We start from the raw sequence: 15,274 nt of genomic DNA, 5'->3' as shown, positions 1-15,274 counted from the left end.
ACAGAGACCCACAGAGACCCCACAGAGACCCACAAAGACCCCACAGAGACTCACAGAGACCCCACAGAGACCCCACAGAGACCCCACAGAGACCCAACAGAGACCCACAGAGACCCACAGAGACCCCACAGAGACCCACAGAGACCCACAGAGACCCCACAGAGACCCCACAGAGACTCACAGAGACCCCACAGAGACCCCACAGAGACTCACAGAGACCCCACAGAGACCCACAGAGACCCACAGAGACCCCACAGAGACCCACAGAGACCCCACAGAGACCCACAGAGACCCCACAGAGACCCACAGAGACCCCACAGAGACCCCACAGAGACCCACAGAGACCCCACAGAGACCCCACAGAGACCCCACAGAGACCCACAGAGACCCCACAGAGACCCACAGAGACCCACAGAGACCCCACAGAGACCCCACAGAGACTCACAGAGACCCCACAGAGACCCACAGAGACCCACAGAGACCCCACAGAGACGCCACAGGGACCCACAGAGACCCACAGAGACCCCACAGAGACCCACAGAGACCCCACAGAGACCCCACAGAGACCCACAGAGACCCCACAGAGACCCCACAGAGACCCCACAGAGACCCACAGAGACCCCACAGAGACCCACAGAGACTCACAGAGACCCCACAGAGACGCCACAGAGACCCACAGAGACCCACAGAGACCCCACAGAGACCCACAGAGACCCCACAGAGACCCCACAGAGACCCACAGAGACCCCACAGAGACCCCACAGAGACCCCACAGAGACCCACAGAGACCCCACAGAGACCCACAGAGACTCACAGAGACCCCACAGAGACCCACAGAGACCCACAGAGACCCCACAGAGACCCCACAGAGACCCCACAGAGACCCCACAGAGACCCACAGAGACCCCACAAAGACCCAGAGAGACCCACAGAGATCCCACAGAGACCCACAGAGACCCACAGAGACCCCACAAAGACCCCACAGAGACCCACAGAGACCCACAGAGACCCACAGAGACCCCACAGAGACCCACAGAGACCCCACAGAGACCCGAGAGACCCACAGAGACCCCACAGAGACCCACAGAGACACCACAGAGACCCACAGAGACCCACAGAGACCCAGAGAGACCACAGAGACCCCACAGAGATCCCACAGAGACCCCACAGAGACCCACAGGGACCCCACAGAGACTCACAGAGACCCCACAGAGACCCACAGAGACCCCACAGAGACCCCACAGAGACCCACAGAGACCCCACAGAGACCCCACAGAGACCCACAGAGACCCCACAGAGACCCACAGAGACCCCACAGAGACCCACAGAGACTCACAGAGACTCACAGAGACCCCACAGAGACCCACAGAGACCCACAGAGACCCCACAGAGACCCCACAGAGACCCAGAGAGACCCCACAGAGACCAACAGAGACCACACAGAGACTCACAGAGACCCCACAGAGACCCACAGAGACCCCACAGAGACCCACAGAGACCCCACAGAGACCCACAGAGACCCCACAGAGACCCACAGAGACCCCACAGAGACCCCACAGAGACCCCACAGAGACCCCACAGAGACCCCACAGAGACCCCACAGAGAACCCACAGAGACCCACAGAGACCCCACAGAGACGCACAGAGACCCCACAGGGACCCACAGAGACCCCACAGAGACCCCACAGAGACCCACAGAGACCCCACAGAGACCCCACAGAGACCCCACAGAGACCCACAGAGACCCCACAGAGACGCACAGAGACCCCACAGGGACCCCACAGAGACCCCACAGAGACCCACAGAGACCCCACAGAGACCCCACAGAGACCCACAGAGACCCCACAGAGACCCCACAGAGACCCCACAGAGACCCCACAGAGACCCCACAGAGACCCACAGAGACTCACAGAGACCCCACAGAGACCCCGAGAGACCCCACAGAGACTCACAGAGACCCACAGAGACCCCACAGAGATCCACAGAGACCCAGCAGAGACTCACAGAGACCCCACAGAGACCCACAGTGACCCCACACAGACTCACAGAGACCCCACAGAGACCCCACAGAGACCCCACAGAGACTCACAGAGACCCCACAGAGACCCACAGAGACCCCACAGAGACCCCACAGAGACCCCACAGAGACCCACAGAGACTCACAGAGACCCCACAGAGACCCAGAGAGACCCCACAGAGACTCACAGAGACCCACAGAGACCCCACAGAGATCCACAGAGACCCAGCAGAGACTCACAGAGACCCACAGAGACCCCACAGAGACCCACAGAGACCCACAGAGACCCTACAGAGACCCCACAGAGACCCCACAGAGACCCACAGAGACCCCACAGAGACCCCACAGAGACCCCACAGAGACCCACAGAGACTCACAGAGACCCCACAGAGACCCAGAGAGACCCCACAGAGACTCACAGAGACCCACAGAGACCCCACAGAGATCCACAGAGACCCAGCAGAGACTCACAGAGACCCCACAGAGACCCACAGAGACCCACACAGACCCCACAGAGACCCACAGGCCCACAAAGACCCACATAGCCGCAGTGGATTGTGACATGGCTGTGAATTATTAGACCATAGCTGTTAACCTGTACGATGTAACCTGCATTCTTGTGCAGGGAAATTGAGGTTTTCAGGTCCTTACGGCGCACAGCCGTTTAAATACGGGCCATAAACATGCGTCTGGTTGTGCTTCTCCCTTGTGATGGGACTTTGTAGGATGAACGTTGAGATGTATAAGGGGCAGGGTGTGATCAATAAGTGTCTGAATTGGTCTGTAATAAAGGTAGGCCACCGATAAGGGGTTGACAGGTATGGAGACCCACAGAGACACACAGAGATATTCAGAGACATACAGATACCCCACAGAGACGCACAGACCCACAGAGATGCATACATGTCAACCCATACAGTTTAGCCCGTATAATTTGTCCAGGGAAATTGTGTGTTCAGGTCCATTCGGCGTACAGCCGTTTCGATACGGGGAAAAGATAATATCATTAGTAATGTAATTTGGGGGGGGGGGGTGGATTTTTGTGGCAGTGTGTTTGTGTTTCTCCCCCGTGATGGGACTTTGTAGGCTGGACGTTGAGATGTACGAGTGGGTGACCGATAAAGTGTCTGAATCGGCCTGTAATAAGGTAGGGCACTGATAAGGGGCTGACAGGTTTGTGATCATCTTTGCTGTCTCTCTCTCTCTATCTCTCTCTGTTTGCCCTTCGGCTCAACCCCCCCTCCCTCTCCCCATCCACCCTGAGCAGCTACATTGAGCGGCCACCCACCGCTCCTCGCTCACTGAAACTCACTCCGACGCCACGCTCCCAGACCCCCGCTCGCCCCGCAAAAAAACTCCACCACCCCGCCATGGAACAGCGCCGCCGCTACCCGCACGGCCTCCGAGGGACACCATAGCACCGTGACGATACCTCGGGAGGTTAATGCCACGCACCCTCGCTCCCTCGCTCCCTCCCTCGCACCGCGTTCGCCCCTTTCTCTGCAGTGTTACAGAAGGGGGAAGGAGGAGGAGGCGCTGCAAGGCGACACTGACGGCTGCTCTGTGCTGATTGCGGTGTTCAGGGACCTGCTCGAGGAGCGGCTCCGGCTGGAGCACGCCACGTGACACACACACACAGACACACGTGTCGGTGATGTGCAGCGCGTCTTGTTAGAACGCTGGGGGTGTAGGGGGGGGGCCGGACAAGCCCCCCTCTCTGTAGCAGCAGTGGACGGCACCACCCTCGTGTTCACGTTCGGAAGCGCTCGCTCGTCAACGTGGCGTGTTGCGATGATCACCACCACTACCATCATCACCACCACTACCATCATCACCATCACCACCATCACTACCACTACCATCATCACCATCACTACCACCACCATCACCACCATCACCATCACCACCATCACCACCACCATCACCACCACCATCATCACCACCATCACCATCACCACCATCATCACCACCATCACCACCATCACCATCATCACCATCACTACCATCATTATCATCACCATCACCACCATCACTACCACTACCATCATCACCATCACCATCACCACCATCACCACCATCACCACCATCACCACCACCATCACCACCATCACCATCACCACCATCATCACCACCATCACCACCACCATCACTACCATCACCACTATCACCACCATCACCACCACCATCACCACCACTACCATCACCACCATCACTACCACCATCACCACCACCATCACCACCACCATCACCACCATCACCACCACCATCACCACCACTACCATCACCATCACCACCACCATCACCACCATCACCGCCATCACCACCATCACCACCACCATCACCACCATCACCACCACCATCACCACCATCACCACCACCATCACCACCACCATCATTACCACCACCACCACCATCACCACCACCATCACCATCACCACCACCATCACCACCACCACCACCATCACCACCACCACCACCACCATCACCACCATCACCATCACCACCATCACCACCACCATCACCACCACTACCATTATCATCACCACCACCACCATCACCACCATCACCACCACCACCATCATCACCACCACCATCATCACCACCACCATCACCACCATCACCACCACCATCACCACCACCATCATCACCACCACCATCACCACCACCATCACCACCATCACCACCACCATCACCACCACCATCACCACCACCACAATCACCACCATCACCATCACCACCATCACCACCATCATCACCACCACCATCATCACCACCACCAAAACCATCATTACCACCACCACCATCACCACCATCACCACCACCACCATCACCACCACCACAATCATCACCACCATCACCACCACCATCACCACCATCACCACCACCATCACCACCACTACCATCACCACCACCATCACCACCATCACCACCATCACCACCACCATCACCACCATCACCACCATCACCACCACCACCATCACCACCATCACCACCACCACCACCATCATTACCACCACCACTACCATCACCACCACCATCACCACCACCATCACCACCACCACCACCACCATCACCACCACCACCACCATCACCACCATCACCACCATCACCACCACCATCACCACCACTACCATTATCATCACCACCACCATCACCACCATCACCACCACCACCACCATCATCACCACCACCATCATCACCACCACCATCACCACCACCATCACCACCATCACCACCACCATCACCACCACCATCATCACCACCACCATCACCACCACCACAATCACCACCATCACCATCACCACCATCACCACCACCACCATCACCACCACCACCACAATCACCACCATCACCATCACCACCATCACCACCACCATCACCACCACCATCATCACCACCACCACCAAAACCATCATCACCACCACCACCATCACCACCATCACCACCACCACCATCACCACCATCATCACCACCATCACCACCACCATCACCACCACCATCACCACCACCACCATCACCACCACCACCACAATCACCACCATCACCATCACCACCATCACCACCACCATCACCATCACCACCATCACCACCATCACCACCACCACCACCATCACCACCACCACAATCACCACCATCACCATCACCACCATCACCACCACCATCACCACCACCATCATCACCACCATCACCACCATCACCACCACCACCATCACCACCACCACCATCACCACCACCATCATCACCACCACCATCACCATCACCACCATCACCACCATCACCACCACCACCACCATCACCACCACCACAATCACCACCATCACCATCACCACCATCACCACCACCATCACCACCACCACCATCACCACCATCACCACCATCACCACCACCACCATCACCACCATCATCATCACCACCACCATCACCACCACCATCACCACCATCACCACCACCATCACCACCACCATCACCACCACCACCATCATCACCACCATCACCACCACCATCACCACCACCATCACCACCACCATCACCACCACCACCACAATCACCACCATCACCACCATCACCACCACCATCATCACCACCACCACCACCATCACCATCACCACCATCACCACCATCACCACCACCATCACCACCACCACAATCACCACCATCACCACCATCACCACCACCATCACCACCACCATCATCACCACCATCACCACCATCACCACCACCACCATCACCACCACCACCATCACCACCACCATCATCACCACCACCATCACCACCATCACCACCATCACCACCATCACCACCACCACAATCACCACCATCACCATCACCACCATCACCACCACCATCACCATCACCACCATCACCACCATCACCACCACCACCATCACCACCACCACCATCATCACCACCACCATCACCACCACCATCACCACCATCACCACCACCATCACCACCACCACCATCACCACCACCACCACAATCACCACCATCACCACCATCACCACCACCATCATCACCACCACCACCATCACCATCACCACAATCACCACCACCATCACCACCACCACCACCACAATCACCACCACCACCATCACCACCACCACCACAATCACCATCACCATCACCACCATCACCACCACCACCATCACCACCATCACCACCACCATCACCACCACCACCATCACCACCACCACCACCATCACCACCATCACCACCATCACCACCACCACCATCACCACCACCACCATCATCACCACCACCATCACCACCACCATCACCACCATCACCACCATCACCACCACCATCACCACCACCACCACAATCACCACCACCACCATCACCACCACCACCACAATCACCACCACCATCACCACCATCACCACCACCACCATCACCACCATCACCACCACCATCACCACCACCACCATCACCACCACCACCATCACCACCACCACCACAATCACCACCACCACGTGACTTTTATCTTGTGTTGTGCGCGGCGCATTTAGCGCCACAGCGCGTGGATGTACAGCGTTTGTTGTTTGTGTTGCTGGTGACTTTGTTGTTTGTGTTGCTGGTGACTTTGTCTGTTGTTTGTGTTGCTGGCGACTTTGCGTGTTGTTTGTGTTGCTGGCGACTTTGTGTGTTCCGTATCGGAATCGCCTCCAGTGCTGTTGCTGCTGGCGGCAATAAAAGTTGTTTGAAGAGTCTAAAAGCCTCCCACGCGTTCCGGTCCACCGGACCGAGCTGCTGTGACGTCAACTGCGATTTGGAGGCTCCCGCACGCGGCGCTGACAGCGGCGACTTGAAGCTTGGCAGCAGACTCGTGGCCAGATTCCAAACCCGCGTCTCGTTCGCCAACGTCTCCGCTTCTGAGATTCCCAGCTCCAGACAATCTCCCAGACTCTCTCATTCTGAGATTCCCAGCTCCAGAAAATCTCCCAGACTCTCCCCTTCTGAGATTCACAGCTCCAGACAATCTCCCCTTCTGAGATTCCCAGCTCCAGACAATCTCCCAGACTCTCCCCTTCTGAGATTCACAGCTCCAGACAATCTCCCCTACTGAGATTCACAGCTCCAGACAATCTCCCAGCCTCTCCCCTTCTGAGATTCCCAGCTCCAGGCAATCTCCCCTACTGAGATTCACAGCTCCAGACAATCTCCCCTACCGAGATTCCCAGCTCCAGACAATCTCCCAGCCTCTCCCCTACTGAGATTCCCAGCTCCAGACAATCTCCCCTACTGAGATTCCCAGCTCCAGACAATCTCCTAGCCTCTCTCCTTCTCAGATTCACAGCTCCAGACAATCTCGCAGCCTCTCCCCTTCTGAGATTCCCAGCTCCAGACAATCTCCCCTACTGAGATTCCCAGCTCCAGACAATCTCCCAGCCTCTCTCCTTCTGAGATTCACAGCTCCAGACAATCTCCCCTACTGAGATTCCCAGCTCCAGACAATTTCCCAGACTCTCTCATTCTGAGATTCCCAGCTCCAGATAATCTCCCAGGATCTCCCCTTCTGAGATTCCCAGCTCCAGACAATCTCCCAGACTCTCTCATTCTGAGATTCCCAGCTCCAGACAATCTCCCAGCCTCCCCCCTTCTGAGATTCACAGCTCCAGACAATCTCCCAGCCTCTCCCCTTCTGAGATTCCCAGCTCCAGACAATCTCCCCATCTGAGATTCCCAGCTCCAGACAATCTCCCAGCCTCTCCCCTTCTGAGATTCACAGCTCCAGACAATCTCCCAGCCTCTCCCCTTCTGAGATTCACAGCTTCAGACAATCTCCTCTACTGAGATTCCCAGCTCCAGACAATCTCCCAGCCTCTCCCCTTCTGAGATTCACAGCTCCAGACAATCTCCCCTACTGAGATTCACAGCTCCAGACAATCTCCCAGCCTCTCTCCTTCTGAGATTCACAGCTCCAGACAATCTCCCCTACTGAGATTCCCAGCTCCAGACAATTTCCCAGCCTCTCCCCATCTGAGATTCCCAGCTCCAGACAATCTCCCAGGATCTCCCCTTCTGAGATTCACAGCTCCAGACAATCTCCCAGCCTCTCCCCTTCTGAGAGTCACAGCTCCAGACAATCTCCCCTTCTGAAATTTCCAACTCCAGGCAATCTCCCAGCATCTCCCCTTCTGAGATTCACAGCTCCAGACAATCTCCCCTACTGAGATTCCCAGCTCCAGACAATCTCCCCTACTGAGATTCCCAGATCAAGACAATCTCTCAGCCTCTCTCCTTCTGAGATTCACAGCTCCAGACAATCTCCCAGCTTCTCCCGTTCTGAGATTCACAGCTCCAGACAATCTCCCAGCCTCTCCCCTTCTGAGATTCACAGCTCCAGACAATCTCCCAGCCTCTCTCTTTCTCAGTTCACAGCTCCAGACAATCTCACAGCTTCTCCCCTTCTGAGATTCCCAGCTCCAGACAATCTCCCAGCCTCTCCCCTTCTGAGATTCACAGCTCCAGACAATCTCACAGCTTCTCCCTTTCTGAGATTCACAGCTCCAGACAATCTCGCAGCCTCTCTCCTTCTGAGATTCACAGCTCCAGACAATCTCCCCTACTGAGATTCCCAGCTCCAGACAATCTCCCAGCCTCTCTCCTTCTGAGAATCCCAGCTCCAGATAATCTCCCCTTCTGAGATTCACAGCTCCAGACAATCTCCCAGCCTCTCCCCTTCTGAGATTCACAGCTCCAGACAATCTCCCAGCCTCTCTCCTTCTGAGATTCACAGCTCCAGACAATCTCCCAGCTTCTCCCCTTCTGAGATTCACAGCTCCAGACAATCTCCCAGCCTCTCCCCTTCTGAGATTCCCAGCTCCAGACAATCTCCCCTACTGAGATTCCCAGCTCCAGACAATCTCCCCTACTGAGATTCCCAGCTCCAGACAATCTCCTAGCCTCTCCCCTTCTGAGATTCACAGCTCCAGACAATCTCCCCTACTGAGATTCCCAGCTCCAGATAATTTCCCAGCCTCTCCCCATCTGAGATTCCCAGCTCCAGACAATCTCCCAGGATCTCACCTTCTGAGATTCCCAGCTCCAGACAATCTCCCAGCCTCTCTCCTTCTCAGATTCACAGCTCCAGACAATCTCCCAGGATCTCACCTTCTGAGATTCCCAGCTCCAGACAATCTCCCAGCCTCTCTCCTTCTCAGATTCACAGCTCCAGAAATCTCCCAGCCTCTCTTTTTCTGAGATTCACAGCTTCAGACAATCTCCCAGCCTCTCTCCTTCTGAGATTCACAGCTCCAGATAATCTCCCGTTCAGAGATTCCCAGCCCCAGGCAATCTCCCAGCCTCTCCCCTTCTGAGATTCCCAGCTCCAGACAATCTCCCCTACTGAGATTCCCAGCTCGAGACAATCTCCCAGCCTCTCTCCATCTGAGATTCACAGCTCCAGACAATCTCCCAGCCTCTCTCCATCTGAGATTCACAGCTCCAGACAATCTCCCAGCCTCTTCCCTTCTGAGATTCCCAGCTCCAGACAATCTCCCAGCATCTCTCCTTCTGAGATTCACAGCTCCAGACAATCTCCCGTTCAGAGATTTCCAGCTCCAGGCAATCTCCCAGCCTCTCCCCTTCTGAGATTCCCAGCTCCAGACAATTTCCCAGCCTCTCCCCATCTGAGATTCACAGCTCCAGACAATCTCCCAGACTCTCCCCTTCTGAGAGTCACAGCTCCAGACAATCTCCCCTTCTGAGATTTCCAGCTCCAGGCAATCTCCCAGCATCTCCCCTTCTGAGATTCACAGCTCCAGACAATCTCCCCTACTGAGATTCCCAGCTCCAGACAATCTCCCCTACTGAGATTCCCAGCTCAAGACAATCTCTCAGCCTCTCTCCTTCTGAGATTCACAGCTCCAGACAATCTCCCAGCCTCTCCCCTACTGAGATTCCGAGCTCCAGACAATCTCCCAGCCTCTCCCCTTCTGAGATTCCCAGCTCCAGACAATCTCCCTTTCTGAGATTCCCAGCTCCAGACAATCTCCCAGCCTCTTTCCTTCTCAGATTCACAGCTCCATACAATCTCCCAGCCTCTCCCCTACTGAGATTCCCAGCTCCAGACAATCTCCCAGACTCTCTGCTTCTGAGATTCACAACTCCAGACAATCTCCCAGCCTCTCTCCTTCTGAGATTCCCAGCTCCAGACAATCTCCCCTACTGAGATTCCCAGCTCCAGACAATCTCCCAGCCTCTCTCCTTCTGAGATTCCCAGCTCCAGACAATCTCCCCTTCTGAGATTCACAGCTCCAGACAATCTCCCAGCCTCTCCCCTTCTGAGATTTCCAGCTCCAGACAATCTCCCAGCCTCTCCCCTTCTGAGATTCCCAGCTCCAGACAATCTCCCAGCCTCTCTCCTTCTGAGATTCCCAGCTCCAGACAATCTCCCCTACTGAGATTCCCAGCTCCAGACAATCTCCCAGCCTCTCTCCTTCTGAGATTCCCAGCTCCAGACAATCTCCCCTTCTGAGATTCACAGCTCCAGACAATCTCCCAGCCTCTCCCCTTCTGAGATTTCCAGCTCCAGACAATCTCCCAGCCTCTCCCCTTCTGAGATTCCCAGCTCCAGACAATCTCCCAGCCTCTCTCCTTCTGAGATTCCCAGCTACAGACAATCTCCCAGCACCCTTCTGAGATTCCCAGCTCCAGACAATCTCCCCTTCTGAGAATCACAGCTCCAGACAATCTCCCAGCCTCTCCCCTTCTGAGATTCCCAGCTCCAGACAATCTCCCAGCCTCTCTCCTTCTGAGATTCCCAGCTCCAGACAATCTCCCCTTCTGAGATTTCCAGCTCCAGGCAATCTCCCAGCATCTCCCCTTCTGAGATTGACAGCTCCAGACAATCTCCCCTACTGAGATTCCCAGCTCCAGACAATCTCCCAGCCTCTCCTCTACTGAGATTCCGAGCTCCAGACAATCTCCCAGCCTCTCCCCTTCTGAGATTCCCAGCTCCAGACAATCTCCCCTTCTGAGATTCCCAGCTCCAGACAATCTCCCAGCCTCTTTCCTTCTCAGATTCACAGCTCCAGACAATCTCCCAGCCTCTCCCCTACTGAGATTCCCAGCTCCAGACAATCTCCCAGACTCTCTCCTTCTGAGATTCACAACTCCAGACAATCTCCCAGCCTCTCTCCTTCTGAGATTCCCAGCTCCAGACAATCTCCCCTACTGAGATTCCCAGCTCCAGACAATCTCCCAGCCTCTCTCCTTCTGAGATTCCCAGCTCCAGACAATCTCCCCTTCTGAGATTCACAGCTCCAGACAATCTCCCAGCCTCTCCCCTTCTGAGATTTCCAGCTCCAGACAATCTCCCAGCCTCTCCCCTTCTGAGATTCCCAGCTCCAGACAATCTCCCAGCACCCTTCTGAGATTCCCAGCTCCAGACAATCTCCCAGCCTCTCCCCTTCTGAGATTCCCAGCTCCAGACAATCTCCCCTTCTGAGAATCACAGCTCCAGACAATCTCCCAGCCTCTCCCCTTCTGAGATTCCCAGCTCCAGACAATCTCCCAGCCTCTCTCCTTCTGAGATTCCCAGCTCCAGATAATCTCCCCTACTGAGATTCCCAGCTCCAGACAATCTCCCAGCCTCTCCCCTGCTGAGATTCCCAGCTCCAGACAATCTCCCAGCCTCTCCCCTTCTGAGATTCACAGCTCCAGACAATCTCCCCTACTGAGATTCCCAGCTCCAGACAATCTCCCAGCCTCTCCCCTTCTCAGATTCACAGCTCCAGACAATCTCCCCTACTGAGATTCCCAGCTCCAGACAATCTCCCAGCCTCTCCCCTTCTGAGATTCCCAGCTCCAGACAATCTCCCAGCCTCTCCCCTTCTGAGATTCACAGCTCCAGACAATCTCCCAGCCTCTCCCCTACTGAGATTCCCAGCTCCAGACAATCTCCCAGACTCTCCCATTCTGAGATTCCCAGCTCCAGACAATCTCCCAGACTCTCCCCTTCTGAGATTCCCAGCTCCAGACAATCTCCCAGACTCTCCCATGCTGAGATTCCCAGCTCCAGACAATCTCCCAGACTCTCCCATTCTGAGATTCCCAGCTCCAGACAATCTCCCAGACTCTCCCATTCTGAGATTCCCAGCTCCAGACAATCTCCCAGACTCTCCCCTTCTGAGATTCACAGCTCCAGACAATCTCCCAGCCTCTCTCCTTCTGAGATTCACAGCTCCAGACAACCTTCTCCGAGCCGCTCGCTGCTGACCTCCGCTCCCCCTCGTCCCGCTGACGTCGCTGCACAACTGGAGGAGGATGTTGGGATGATCTCTCAACTCTCCATCTATCCACACGACGCGGGCGAAGATAATGGTCCCCCTCCAACAATGCCTAGGGTGTCCACGTTCTCACTCCCAAGCCGAGTCTTTCCATGCGCGTGTAGCCAATGCTTGAGAAATCGTCGAGCCAATTGTCGTCCTTCCCCCGCACCTCTGATTAGCGCGGTGGGCTACGTACGGCAGTTGCGAAAGAAGTTCTACATACATAAGACAACGACCGCCATTCGCCACTAAGTGGCGGTGACGTCACCAAGACGTTTTGTGCCAGGCCACGTGCATCTTGAGGCCACGTGAAGTGTCGAGCGCCCGCTGGCAGGAGGTCACGGGGCAGACCCAGGTGCCACGGGTCGACTGACTGAGATGACTGGCTGATGCACCACCTGTGCCTCCTACTGTGCCAACCTGCTGTGCTTTAGCCACCCGGCGCTCCGCTCGTTGTTGTGAGCGTCGCTCCTCCGCCCTCCGTTGTTGTTGGAGGGCGACTGCCTCCAACTGCCCAGTAGCGTCCTTCACGAGCTTCCAGTGAGGGGCTGGTAACCCCTCCACTTTCAATAAATTACCACTAAACCACATCAAAAAATATTACAAAAAATATCTGCATACACACACACATACACACACACGTAATGGGACCTTTTTGCCAATATCAGAGCATGAAAAAAATAAGAATAAGGTTTCATACACCAAATAAAAACCTTTTGCAAAGAATCCGATGAGCTATGAAGCTCTTTTAGTCACAGATGTCCAGCCGGGGCACGGGGTAATGAAGTTACAGCACCAAAGACACAAAACAAACACACTAGCAGTGCAAAGTACGAGAAAGGTAATTTTTAAAAAAATCACCCAAACACTTACATATAATTATAGATTTAAAGCTTTCGTGACTGCTAGGATCCATACTCTTTGGTTCTATTGCGTAAAGTCACGACCTCCTGCGTACCAGGCGAGGTAGTTAACATCTCAAAGCCACCGTGAGGATGATGAGAGAGAGAGAGACGCAGACTTCAAATATACAGCAGCAGCAGGCATCATCAGGGGTAGGGATCGAACCCACCACCTCTTGCATAGCAGGCGAGGTAATTAACATCTCCCTTGTCACCACAGCACCCGCTGTGTGTGTGTGGCAATGGGCCCTTCTTGATAACCCTGCTGGAATCCAGCACCAATGAAGGCTACCGGCACTGTGGCACACACAGAGGGGGTGGGTGGCCAGCATCACGCCCAGCCGCCTTTGTCTCCCTAGTGGCGATGTTCACTACTACACGACACCGCTACACCAGCTACTCATTTGAGGCTGATTCGACCGAGGTGAGTGCCAGGACCGGTTCAGAGAATCGTCACTGATGAGTGGGAATCGAACTCGGGTGGACAGGTTCGTAGCGCAGCGTAGCGCTAACCGCTACGACACCCGCTCCACACTGACACACACACACTGACACACACACACTGACACACACACACTGACACACACACACTGACACACTGACGCACACACACTGACGCACACACACTGACGCACACACACTGACACACACACACTGACACACACACACTGACACACACTGACACACTGACACACACACACACACTGACACACACTGACACACACTGACACACACACACTGACACACACTGACACACACTGACACACACTGACACAAAAGACAAAGACAAAGATCCCCCGTATAGCCTTAACAGACTGTAGGGGCAAGTGCTGTTAGCGAGCACCTATGAAGGCCGGATCGGTACACGAGGGGGTGGGTGGCCAGCACCACGCCCGACCGCCTTTGTCTCCCTAGTGGCGATGTTTACACACCGCACCAGGTACTCATTTGAGGCTGAGTCGACCTAGGGGAGGCCCGGGACCGGTTCAGATAATCGTCACTGGTGTTGGCCGTGAGCGGGAATCGAACCCGGGTCGCCAAGTTCATAGCGCAGCGTAGCGCTAACCGCTACACTACCGCTCCCCACACACACACACACACTGACACACACACACACTGACACACACTGACACACTGACACACACACTGACACACACACACACTGACACACACACTGACACACACCACAACACACTGACACACACACACACTGACACACACTGACACACACACACTGACACACACACTGACACACACACACACTGACACACACACTGACACACACACACACCTGACACACACACACTGACACACACACTGACACACACTGACACACACACTGACACACACACACTGACCACACTGACACACACACTGACACACACACTGACACACACACACACTGACACACACACACTGACACACACACTGACACACACTGACACACACACACTGACACACACACACACTGACACACACACTGACTCTCTCACCTGGTGAGCAGCATACCGTGTAGAAGGCACGTGCAGAGCAAGCCCACACGAGGCATGGTGAGTCGCCTCTCTGTGAGTCGCCTCTCT

General features: G+C 55.2%; 1 protein-coding gene across 1 annotated transcript in view; it reads left to right on the top strand.

The window, feature by feature from the left end:
* The window catches only part of LOC116957550 (uncharacterized), a 453,026-nt gene that overhangs the window by 280,076 nt on the left and 157,676 nt on the right, over positions 1-15,274 (top strand). The window lies entirely within an intron of this gene.

The sequence above is a fragment of the Petromyzon marinus genome, chromosome 76 (assembly GCF_048934315.1).
Source record: "Petromyzon marinus isolate PM22_M1 ecotype Great Lakes invasive population chromosome 76, UKy_Petmar_22M1.pri1.0, whole genome shotgun sequence".
NCBI lineage: Eukaryota > Metazoa > Chordata > Hyperoartia > Petromyzontiformes > Petromyzontidae > Petromyzon > Petromyzon marinus.
This window is presented reverse-complemented; position numbering and strand designations above follow the sequence as displayed.